This window comes from Lepidothrix coronata, unplaced genomic scaffold (genome assembly GCF_001604755.1).
Source record: "Lepidothrix coronata isolate B3197 unplaced genomic scaffold, Lepidothrix_coronata-1.0 Scaffold43, whole genome shotgun sequence".
NCBI classification, from domain to species: domain Eukaryota; kingdom Metazoa; phylum Chordata; class Aves; order Passeriformes; family Pipridae; genus Lepidothrix; species Lepidothrix coronata.
The window spans coordinates 3,473,956-3,487,074 of NW_016690223.1; the positions used below are offsets into that span (position 1 = coordinate 3,473,956).

General features: G+C 36.1%; 1 long non-coding RNA gene across 1 annotated transcript in view; it reads right to left on the bottom strand.

Annotated features, from left to right (window-relative positions):
• The window catches only part of LOC108496787, a 21,999-nt gene extending 9,343 nt beyond the window's left edge, over positions 1-12,656 (bottom strand). Inside the window, exons 1-2 of the long non-coding RNA XR_001874587.1 lie at positions 12,545-12,656; positions 8,054-8,129 (exon numbers count right to left, since the gene is read on the bottom strand). This is a non-coding gene — a long non-coding RNA (uncharacterized LOC108496787). The remainder of the gene's footprint in view (positions 1-8,053; positions 8,130-12,544) is intronic.
• Positions 12,657-13,119: the final 463 nt, after the last annotated feature.

The window sequence follows — 13,119 nt, forward strand, 5'->3', positions numbered from 1 at the left end:
TATAATAATTTATCAAGATATTAATTTGCACATACACAGTATAATTTTTACTTACAGATGAAAAAATGGCAATATTTTCATCTAAGCAACTTGTCACAAAATTATGCCTATATTATAGATTCAATATTAAGACCAACATATAAATGTCAGAAAAATCTTAAGAGAGAAACAAAATTATTAAGAACTTTTTAAGTTTTCTGGTAAAAAGTAACTAAAAATTATATTTTGAAAAATCTATAACTTAACTGCAAAAAATATTTGTAAACCAATTTTTTTTTCTCCAGGAATTTCAGTGATTAAGCTTGGCTTTCTTTCTGTGGATATATTTTAACAAGGAAGGTAAGTTTATTTCCTTTTATGTTAATGTTCTTGCAGCTTTTAAGTAGGCATAAAAATAAAATTACATCAGATGAATTATTTTGTACTAGTGCTATCTTCTATTATTTCGATGATATCAGAAACCAGGCAGAACTGATTATATATAATATAGTCAAATAGCATTTTATATATAGACACATAACTTGTACAGAACTTTGCTTATTTTGGTGCACTTTTAAAACAATATTAGAGCACACAGGAAGAGCACAGGGAACCAATTGATACAAGAGCTGATCACAGTCAGTTGACTAAAAGAGATGAAACTATAATTACATTTAAATGTTAGATGTTATCAACAGTTACAGTCCCATAAGACTTCAGGAATGGAGATACCGATAAAATGTGACAGGTCCTAATATTAACATCCAAGGTTGCCATGTCTTAGAAGTAACATGAATGTTACTTAAGGAAATAATAATATTTTTGCAGGAGAGGCAATATCATTATCTCACATCTTCCTAGTTCAGGTTTTTTACACCTTCCACTGAAGCTGCAAGCGTTGGAAGCTTTGACAAAACTATTACTGAACTGCATGAGCAATCATGCAGCCCTGTAATATGGTGTTGCCATTGTTAGTAACAGGTCATAATGCTTGAAGCTTTGTTTTACTTGGTTTAGCTGTAATAATAATTTCTCTAATTGACCAGATGTCTTTATCTAGTTAGTTTTAATTCTCCTTATCTTTGTATGATACAATTAGAGTTTTCCACAGTAGTAACAAGCAGATTTTCCAGGTAGAATAAGATGTTTACAACAAATATAATGTACTGCAGAGAAACACATAGTATGTTAACACAGGCCTTAAGAAGTGCAGCTAAAGGATGCTAAACTATTCTACTTGCTTTATGATTCTTTGTTTAATGATCATTCTTTAATTAAACTTAAGATTTCCATCATACTATCAACAAACCTGTGACTTTACTTATATACACTTATACATAAAGAGTGTTCCATTTCTTGCACATAAACTACATTATGAATGTAATGCATTTGAATACGTTCATATGCTTAAAAGCTATGTTTAGATGTTCAGACGGTTGCTAGATATTCTAACATATGGTTGAGAAGAAGGGTGGATTGTATCAAAGTTCTTTGTATTTTATAGCAAAAAGTAATTTTTCACTCAGCCATTGTAACTCAGTCCCATTCTGTGTAAGATCTCTAAGTTTTTCAGTTTATCCAGACAATTTTGATTCATTAGAGGAATGTTGTGCTTATGGCCTCAGTTATGCTGACAAATATGGGAAAAGTAAGGTGAAGGACAACCAAGAATTCAGCACATGATTCCAAACAAAGATAATCTTATGGCAATGGCTCCTTTTTGCCTAAAAGCAGAATCATTTTTTGAAAAATATATGTGTATAAGGATATTGGCTTAAAGGAATTCAAGTAAGATATCCAGAAAAAGATTCATTTGAGAATCTTCGTGGGATTTTGAAGTGAGTTAGATTCTTAGCAGCATCTTAGCTGAGCAGATATAAGCTCAAGCATGTTGATGCTGAAGTACCATTAAGCAAGTTCAGAGACAGAATTTCCCAGGAAATATTAATGCATGAATCCACTTTCAGATCAAAGTGCCTATGAGAGCAGTTCTAAGAGCTCAAGTCCTTTTGCAGTTCTAGTTTCATATATCCACCTACAGCTTTACATATATCAATACTTTAAAAACATTACCTTGATTTCCTATAAATAAAACAAAGTCAGTCAACAGAAGAAGCAGATATGTGGAAAGTCAAGATTTTTCACGGACTTTTCTTACATGCTACTTTTCTTACATACGTTTCTTCCCATTTATTTCCTTATTTCCACTCTTCCACAGATAAAAATTAATCAACTGTATAGAATAATTTCCAATACCTTTTCCTGAGAAATCAACAATGAAAGAAATACAGGTTATTGTAAAACCAAGTTTAGTCTTTTTTAGCTATGTATGAAACTAGACTTTTAAAAAATATAATGATGAAAGAGGTAGAGAGATGGCTGAAGACATTATGGAATCATGACTACATTAAGTCCTCTGTGACTCAGACTGGATTACCATTCCTTGGACTAAGCAAGTTGTTCAGAGACACCTCCCTGGAACATCTGAGATTCCATACCTGGAAAAGTGAGTGCAGGAACCAGGGGAAGTGGTGGAGATCTGGTGAACGATCCCTATTACTTGGCTCAAGGTTGTAGTTTGTTCTTTTACATGCATTGAGAATACTGTGTCTCAACTTGTCAAAATTGTTGTGTCTGGTTTTAGCTAGAGACTAACACTGTGACTAAGACAGTATCTTGAGGTGCTTGAATTTTTCTTTAGCTAACAGCTTGCTTACCACAAAGAATAAAATATTAAGTCAGAGTTTTGGACTAAGTAGATTTTTGGGGGACCATGATGCTTAGACTAGTGACTTTCATGAAAGTCTATGTTATTATCTTTTTATATTCTTGTCTCTCTAATTTTAGTGGTATAAAATTGCAGTTTAACTTTTAAGGAGGAAGGCACTAGTAGAATCACATGTGCCTTATAGGATACAAAAAAATTTTTGATCAGCTATATTTTTTTTAAATCTAGTTGATTGTTTAATTTTCTTCCAACAGTTTTCTCACAGTAATTAATACAGAATTGCTGCATTACAAAATGTATTTAATATATTGCTAAAAATAAATTAAAATCGGTCAGCTAGAACCTCACTGCTAGCTCCCAGTAACAGATTTTGTCCCAATCTTTTTAAGATTGCGTTTCAGATAGTAATTTGAGTGGCATTACTGTGCCACCAGAATACAGCAGTAAGATAACCTGGATAGTCAATGTACTTAGGTGTTAACACAAACATGAAAATATTGCCTCTATGTATTTAATACCAAAATTTCATGTTGACATGTTTGAATACATCTTTGCCAAGCAAATGTGCCAATATCAGAGGAGCTGCTGAGAAGACGTTTTAGCTGTTTCATATAAAATAACACTGACGCAACTTTTGCCTCAGAGACAGATATATCTGTGCACCCAATTAGTTCTCTGAGCTGGTAGTAATTGCACATTGTGTTGACAGATTTGCCTTTTCCTCGAGAATGCAGATTTGATGTTTTTCCTCCTTTTGCTACACTGCCCAAAAAATAATCTGAATTCCTACATGTAATGAAGGGATGATGCTCATTCTCTACCACTTAACATGGTGCACAGACCTACATCTTACAGTAAAGGCCATTGTTTCATTGCAGCAACCGATATATTTTTAGGCATAAGTGCTTGCTGTGGAGAGAGAGTTTTTGCACTTTATTCCTTCTTAATTTTCTAATGCTCTCATTATTTTGTTTACAGCCGGTCATTTTCACCTGGCCTTTTTAGAGTCCAGAGTGTAGTTTCTACAATACAGTTTGGGGTAGGAGGGCCTGGTAAGTCACCAACTGACAGAAAAAAGGAAAAAAACCCAAACCTCAAATCTCTGAAAAGGTGCACCCACTCCACAGACATATATATTGAGAATACCAACACCAGAGAAAGGGTTAAAAGTCTTGTTAAGAATTCAGGTCCTGTTTACTTTTTTAGTCAGATGGGAAGCAAAAAATAAATAAAAAAAACTATAGAAGTAGAAAAAAAGAAAATAAAAAGCTTTGGGTCTGGCTAAGTATGATAAAATGGTGTGCATCAAGGACATGATCTGATTGGTGGTTGAACAATTATCAAGAGATAGATAAACTGCTGTCTGGCATTCTCAGCTTTGTAAACTTGAACACTTTTATACGTACCAGGCCCCAAAGGGGTCTGCCAGATGTCTTGATTGAAAATGTACTGCATAGAAGAAAATTTAAAGGGCAAGTCACTAAAATAAATCCCTGAATTAATCTCTAGTGTTTTCATCACAAATGCTTGAACTTCTTAGTGTATTACAAAATAAAAAATTAACTTATTAGAAAAATGAAAAGATAATTTTGTAAGCCTTGCATAAAAATATGGTGTTTGTCCCACACACAGTTTTAATCCACAAAGATAAAAAGTGCTTTATGGCTGAATAAATAAGAAAGTGCTGTTTTAAATAGATAACATTATAGGCTTGAATACTGCAAAGTAATTAAAGGACATAATACCCCATTATAAAAGATCAATATGCACTTGAGACTAGGCCAGGATCTATTTCTGAAATTATATAGCTCACACTGATTTCTATCACATTTTCAGTATTGATCTGATGTGAAACTTGTTGATTTGACTTCACAGTTTGTTGTTTGCAGAGGTTTGAAGACTGCCTGTGCCTCCAGAGTTAAATTAAAGTCAAGGCTGTTTGCATGTCTACATAAACTGCTGTTAGCAGGTCTCAGTCACAGACTCTTCAGTAAACAAGCTGTGTATTCCTTTGAAATGATCAGTTCCAACTCTGTTTTGACAATTTCTTAGAAATTGATTTTCATGAGAAATTCTTTGATGGGAATGGTGAGTGCAAGAAGCACACAGCTATAATGTTTTACTTTCTCTTACATGTTGTTTGTTCTTTTACGTATGAAGAAGCTCTTTAAAGTATTCTAATAAGAAAAAAGACAGTGAAATTTTGGCAATGATTCTTAATTTGCTTTACTACACTAGATATAGTTGATATCAGGAATATTTGAATAAAATATATATATAAAAATAACTGAATTAAGGAAATGAAAAGGAATCAATGCAGCATTGCTTAGTAACAAGACAGCCTACAGAAAATGCCACTCTCATTTTTCTTAGTCTATTGGAATTAGAAACTCCAGTAAGACACCTGCATTTACACACAGGTTCCAAGACGTCTTTTTCATTTCACTCCACGAAATATGAGAAGAACAAGATCTTTGGACAGTGGCTGTTGGCACTTACAGACATTGGCAAGGTTAGAGGTTGGACCCCAAAGCCCCTCCCAATTCTCAAACCTACTGCTGAGCTTCCACATAGTATTTCAAGTCCAGGTTCAGGTGACAGCAGTTAACTTTTATTTTAACACCAGAGAAAGTTTAAAGCTTTCTTCAGGATTTGACAAGGGAAGATTGATGATACCTAAATGTGCTTAGAGCATAGTGGGATTTATGAAAGACAGAAGTTCTGTTAGTTATTTGTACTAAGCTTCTATATGCAACTTTGTTACATAAAAGAGGAATAGAAGAATAGAATATTTCTCTCTTCTCCCCATGTACCTGGCATTTCAAGGTTATATGTCAGTCTGAAAGACTTGGGTTCGAGTATGAATTTTTGTATTTGTGATCTTGTTATTGTCATGAGGTTAAGCTGTTTTGAAATGTCATCTACCATGCTTCTAAAGGGCTCTGGAACACTGGGTCAAACTCATTGGCTTCAGTGCTAATTGTAGTTTTTGTAGAGTTGAAATAATTACTTAAAAAACATACTCACACTCCTCTCAGAGGAAATGAGGTGTGTGTGGGAGGCAAGAAACAGGGGTAGGCTCTAACAGTCATGGTGAATATTGAATTTTTTGACACAGAGCAGAACAGCTTCATAAGAAGTGGCTGGAAGTAAAAGTGCTCCTCCTCACTTAGTGCCTTCAGCCTGCTGGTTAGGACACCCCTATGGGAGGTGAGATGTGGGGTTTGGTGCCCTGGACTCCCACATCCTATTAGAAGGTCTCTGATGCTCTGGTATGAAATTAAAGGATCACAGTAACAGATCCTCCTCCAGCTATCTCCTACAAAAAGCAGTGACTCATGTTCCATTTAGAAGGAGAAGTGAAAGATACATTATACATCAAGAAGATCTGGTGCACAGAAGTGCATCTCAGTAGCACTGAGTTCACCATTCAGCAAAACCACTGCTTTTCTGGGTTTATCTGTAGGCTGGTTTAGGTAGTTTCCTACTGAGTAAACTGTTATATAGTTTTGGATCCTATGCTGAGCTGCCTAATTTTCTTCAGACTGAGGGAAAGCCCTAATGTAGATTCTGTTTGCAGGATCAGAGACCTCTGTGCCATTTTTTTACCTAAGGCTGTAATTCTTATATATTTTTTAAATTTCTATATTTATTTTTCCACAAAGGAGTAATGGAAAGTCAAACTTAAAAAAAAAAAAAGTCCTTTTAAAAGACATAATATCTTTTCCTACAAAGAATGACTCACTTCTTTGATAATATATATTTTATATACAGTTTATAGTACTTGTATTTTGTCCATTACCTGAGGCTTTCTTTTTATATTTCCATAAATTCTGCTTTTTGGTCTGAATCAGTGTTGCAAAAAATCCATCTAAAATCCTAGCAAAAAAAAAAAAGCTGTTTCAAAGAGGGTAAACAATGTTTTGTAGTTTTGTTTGTTTTGTGAGTCTCTGTAGCTTAAGCTTACATTTGCCTTGACTTCCAGGTAAGTCTGATTTTAGTTGAGTTGTACTGATTTCTTATTCTGCTAGTAAGATACACCATTCCATGAAGGGGTAGCTTCTTAGATTAGGTAAATCAATGTAGTTCAATTAAGTTTAGTGTTATGATGATCTGCACAAAATAAGAGTCTGGCCAAAAGCTGAGCTTATCCATTTTATTGCCTGGATTTTTTTTTTTTTTTAGTCTAAAAAGACTTAGTTATATTTTGTCTAGATTCCTAATTATGCAGTAGAGCTGACAACCAGCGCTTCTAGTGCTGTCTAATCACTATATATTACAGACAGCAAAACAAAAGATTTGTAATTTACTCCCATGCCTCCCCGCATCTTAAATCTACAAGATTAAGTGCTTAAATGTTGCAGTCTCTACAGTAGCTTAACATTCAAGGAGCATTTACTCAGTTAAATCATTTAAGTGGCTTAAAGGAGTTAATGAAAATACAAAAGAGCCTCAAGCTTCCTAAATAGAAGCTCGAGGGTGATTTTCATAAGCTAAGAAATACCAAATTCTAGACATTTCAGGAGGGTGGTATAAAGGTCCTTTACCAGATCTATTTCACAGTAAAAGTAAAGACTATCAACCTGTTTTAGCAGTTTGGATTTGTTTACTAACAAAAAGTTCATCAAACGGTGGGGGCTTTTTTATGGCTAATAAATAAGATACACAGCATAAAATGTAATGCACAGAGACATTTTATTAAAATAAAATTTGGATTCTACTTATGTGGATGCATAATCAAGAATGATGTGGCCACCACCCTATTTTAAAAAGCTAATTGAGGTGGTTCTTCTTGGATTGTAAAAATACATACAAACTATTTTCTGATTTTCTGCAATATTATTTTGGAATCTTCCTATTTGCATATATTTCATAGAAGTTTTTCATACTAGGCAGCAGTTCAAGAAAATAAATTATTTCTAAACATTTATTAGACAAAGCGCTGCTGTTACTGCTTTTGCCAAAATTCACCAGATATACATTGTATTCATTAAATTAAGAATATTACTAAGTCCTTTTGAGAACTGATATGTCTACAGTCTTTTATTTTTGGTGGGGATCTTTTAAATTTCCTACATATTCTAACTAGATCAACTTAGTTTCTTGCTTATATTCTTTCCTCAGGTGAAGTTCCCTCATTTTGTAAACCTTATTAATGCTGTAGGCAGAAACCAAGAAGGCTACCCACCTGTAACCATTTTAAAAATACTTATGTGAACATTTGCCATTTCAGGGTCAGTTTGCATTCCAGATGAATGTTCAGATCTGCTTTTTTTATACTTACTGATTTATCCAGCCTCCCAATTACTACCTGCTTGGCATCCAGAGTCACATCTCATATCTTACCATTTGTGCGGATGTTGTATGTCATCACTTCACTCCAATAAACATCTGAGATCCCAGCTTCTTTCAATTCTTGCAACTGTGTAAACAAAAAAGCAAAGGATATTCTTGGAGGAGGGAAAAAAAAATAAAGAGGAGAAATAAACCCTTTCACCTGTGAAACCTCAGTCTGTGCTGCTAGAAAGCAATAGGTTTTGCTTGGCTCCTATTCATTTCTTAACTTACATCCCAAAATTGTCATGCATAATTTGATCCAAATGGATTGCTTTAATTTCAGGAGGGAAAACACACAGCTCAACCAGAGGAAAAGAGTGAATCACCTGTAAGTTATTGAGAAGTCAGACTGCCTCCTGGGTCAAGGTTAGGGTAATTAGCTGGTCAGCCTGAACTGTGATTTGCCTGAGGAGAAACAAATGAGTTTGGTTTCCACATTTTCGGCATGACCCTTGTTGCATTCTTCCTGAATCCAACAACCTCTTCCTTACACGACTGAAAAATAACTGTTCAACTGCTAAAATACTAATATTTCTTTCAAAGACAGTAGTGGATGTCAGCAGTCAGGTCCATCCATAAATGTTTCTAATTTCTTGCCAGTCTGCTACAGCGTTCACACTTTTTACCGCTGACATTGCAGAACAAGTTAGCTGTAACTAGATTATGCATGCCTTTTATTTTTCAGTTCCCATAATTTTCTCAGTAAATACAGAAACCTGAATTATTTGCTGCAGCGTATTGCCCAAGCTTCTGTAATACAAGCACATTTATTTGTGATTCTTGTCTCTTTCTCAGCATTTTTTTAAGTGTATTTTTAAGTGTTAGATATTTGTTTTAGCTTTATGTATGTGTAAAAATGCCTTATTTAGAACTTATAGACATTGAATCATTTATTGCCTCTAGTAAAGACAACAGAATCTTCCAGCTGATCTCATTATTGTACCGCAGCCAATGTCTAGAATGATCACACCAAAGGATTAAGTTCAGTCTAAGCAGTCAGTTCTACTTTGTGCACTAGACTGCTGGGAAAATTCAAATTAAGATTACTTCCACTTGGGATTCTTTAGTAAAGGTCTTTGCATATACACATGTGCATGTATGTATACAAAACCTTTAAAGTTTGAGGAAGCAGTAAAAGAGAAGATTAAGATTGTACCTGTCTGGAGCTTGGCACAGATACTTTCCAGAGCTTCTTCCCAGTCCAAATTATTCTGTAATTTTCAGATAGTAATGGATTCTGTTGACAGGTTTTGGCAAATATTTCTGTGATAACTTATGAATATCCCCACTGGATACATTTTCATGCATTAGAAATGGTAAAAAACTTTCATGTATTTAATGTTAATATTCTCACTAATAGAATATTTTCTTGTGCTATGCATTTTATAAACATATGCAAAGACATCTTAAACTAATTTTGATTGCCGGTTTGTGGAACTAGAAACATGTAGGCTTTGGCTCACATGGCATTCCTCCCAGGGGAATGCAACTGTGGCATTAAAGAATGAATAGGTAATATACAGCAACGTGTGGGATTGATTGTCAACAGAGATGGACAGTGGAGAACAAAAGTTATTGAATAAAGTTGTTTGGATCATGTTGTCAGTCTAAACTAGATTAGCACAGAACTTGGTTGATGCAGCTTTTTGCCTACATATAAATGTGCAAAACAGAACTGACTTTTATCAAAAGAAGAAAATTTCCTAGGTCATGTTGAGTAGTAACCTATTATAGAAATTAAAAGAGTTTGAGAAACCCAGAATCCAGCAGGTGTTGTTTTCCTCTACAATGAACCACACTGGTGGATCATTGCTACCACCTTGACTCCCAGACCTTATTTAATTGCACAGGGGTCAGGAGAGTATCTATAACACACTTGCAGGATTAACTTCTGTCAAAAAAAAGTAAATCCACAAAATTCATTTGTGCATGTGGGAAAAATGCTCTGTTTGGGGGAAAAGTTATTTAGACCTACTGTAGAGAAAGATTTCTGCTTTTCCTATTAATCAAGCAGTACCCTAAAGCCAAGTCTAACCTTTCCAGATCATGCCCCGTGGTTACCACTGAATTGGCTGTTTATTTGCACGGTTCACATGATTAAGATACAGTACTATGAGCTACTTTGAACTTTTACAATGTGAGGAGCTTATATATCAGCAAATCTTTGTCATTTTCAGTCTGGTATAAATGTATCTTGTTTCTGTTTTCTTTCTTTTAGTAAACAATCTGTCCTTTTCCATTTCACATTTTCCTGCCAAAAAATATATCACAGTTGCTTGAATTAAGGCCTAGGCAGAACTGAAGGGTGAATGTCTTTGTTTCTCCTTGGGGAAAAACATGTGAACACACAAATACATATAAGCATACGCTATCAGCTACAGCCTGCAGCTTAGCAGCAGCCCATTTATATTACTTTAGGACAGACTTTCTGTAGAACATTTTAATGCAATTTTCTTATAGCTGACTTACGATAAAACAACATTTCTCTGTCTCCATGTTTAATCTTTAAATCATTCACAAAAAGCCTGAAAACTGTCCAACTTACTTGGCTTTAAATACTTCAATGCTGCCACTAAGTTTGGAGAAAGCAATTCTCAATTTGAAAGCAAATGAAGGAAAGCTAGTATGCTTACATTGTGATTATCAAAGCAAATTTAATACACATTTAGATTCCATGCCAACCCATTCAGAACTATTTCAGCTTATTAGCAAATTTGCGTTAGACTACATTTAGACCTCATCAACAAGCCATTCAATATAAGCTTCAGTGCTTAGCTCTAGAATAGGATGCACTAGGACAACATGATCTTAGTGATATTTATATGCCCCACAAAATACACCAGGCACTTCAGAGATCAGGATTAATATGCAGTTTTATTCCTAAGGAATTTGGTGTCACAGAAAACCTATCTGATATAGAGATATCTTTCCTAAACTTTCTGCTTTTACAAGATGAAAAGAAAGTGTCTAAGCTGTTTCCTTCAGCTTACCACAATGCTGTGAAACAGAGCAATGTTTTCATGTCCGGATGGGATGGCCATACCAATACAGCAACTGATTTATCTGCCAGTGTAATGTGGCTGTCTTGCCTCACAAGATCATAACTGACACAATTATCAGCCTAATGAGACAGATATTGTTCTCTACACTGTATTTTCAAGGATTCTGTTATGGCATAAATACCACAACAAAGTGTTTGGGCTGTCACTGCTAGATGGGGCAAAAGCAAGGCATTATGGATTAGCTAAGTTTCAGGGCATTAGTGTAATTTGGGTGGTACAACTCCATGGGCAGGGTGTGAGAGCGATGATGTACTTTTCTGTAGTTACAAATGGATAAAATAACATTAAACATATGTATGTGTTCCATATGTGCCATTTAGATATACTATGATCATATGGTATCATCCCATGTTCACAAATAGAGTGTTTGTTGTAAGTTGGCCCCAGCTGGCAGCCCAGCTCCCCACCCTCTCTAGCTGCTTGCTTACTCCCTTCTCTTTGTTGGGATGGGGTAGAAAATAGAGGGAACAGAAGTGTGAAAACTCATGAGTAAAAATAAAGACAGAGAAATCACTCACCAAGCGATGTTATGGGCAAAACTTGGGGAATTCAACTGAATTTATTCCAACTAACATCACTGTATAATTACTGTTTGGGCATTGAGAAACTAAGGAACAAAAAAGACAAACACAAAAACACCAAAAAAAGCCTTTCCTCCTCTTTGCCAAACTCAATTTCACTTCCAGTACCACTTCACCTCAGATACCTTTTTATTCTGTGCTTTAGTCTTTCACTCCAGTTGGCTCTTTCCTTGACTCAGCTCTCACTCAGTTCCTTCATAGCAGCAACAAGCACTGTTGGACTCATGACTGCAGTCTGCCACTTCTACCCTTTCACTCTTTTCTGCTCCAGTGAGGTTCTCTGTGGCTGCAGTCCCCATGGGAGTATTTGTTTTGCCATGGAGCACCTCCTCCTCTGACCTTGGTGTTCCTTCTGCTTTTTCTCACTCTTTCTCCCCTCATCCTCTACCAGTCAAGTATTTCTTCCCTTTTTAAATATGTTTTCCAAGAGGTACCACCAGCTTGACTGATTGGCTCAGTGGTGTCCTGTGCTGTGTCGGCTGGAGCTGTCTGGCACTGCCTGTTTCCAGTTAAGGCAGCACCTGGGTTCTTCTCTCTGCAGCCGCCCCACTACAATCATCTTGATGACTACACTTGATACAGTCATAAATGACTTATTTGTTCTCCCTGAGTTTTTCTATGGCATTAAAATGTCTTTGCCAGTTGTATTAGGGAGGATTCGAGCATACTGAAATTGTGAAACCGTGACACCATTGCAAGCTCAACAAAACTGAAATTTATTACCAGGAGGTGGCCAACAAAACGAACAAACCCAAAAGGGAGGAAGGAAGAGAGAAATAAGCCCCCAGCACAACCTCCCCAGTTACCCAGCTGTTGCCCATAAAGTTATCTTACCGACCTAGCATGCCTATAATTACCCATAGCAGAAGCTGCATCCTTGGAGGGTCAGTAAGTTCACAAATTGCAGGCGGCCCCACCAAAAGGCAACGTTGTCCTTGATGCGAAGCTAGCTCACTCCCAAGGGAGAGCTATCTGCTTTTTATACAATTAACTGAGTGACCTCAACCTAGGCCCATGTGGCCAACACCGCCCAGTCAGAGGTTCTCAGTCCCACCCCCTGGTTATGTAAGTGCATCTCTTCTGTGCACGCGTGGCTTTCCCTGCGCCTGCGTACTGCACTCAGGAGGGTCTTTTCCAAATGAGTCTGGGGGTTCCCTTCATCATCATAGTCTTCAATTTCTCCTTCAAGTGACCTTGGAGAACAATTAGCCAATCCCAGAACACCAATTAGATATAGTTTATACAACAACTCCCTTCAAGGACAAAGTACCCGTTTATCAGTGCTTGTTTTCTCATAACTTGGCAAGGAAAGAACGAAACTTTTACAGATGGCTAGGCCGAACACAGACCAAAAGTATCAGCGTAATTAACCCCTGATACACTGGTGCAAGGCTTTTTGTAGAGGAGGCAGGCAGGAATCTGAGGCCTGACA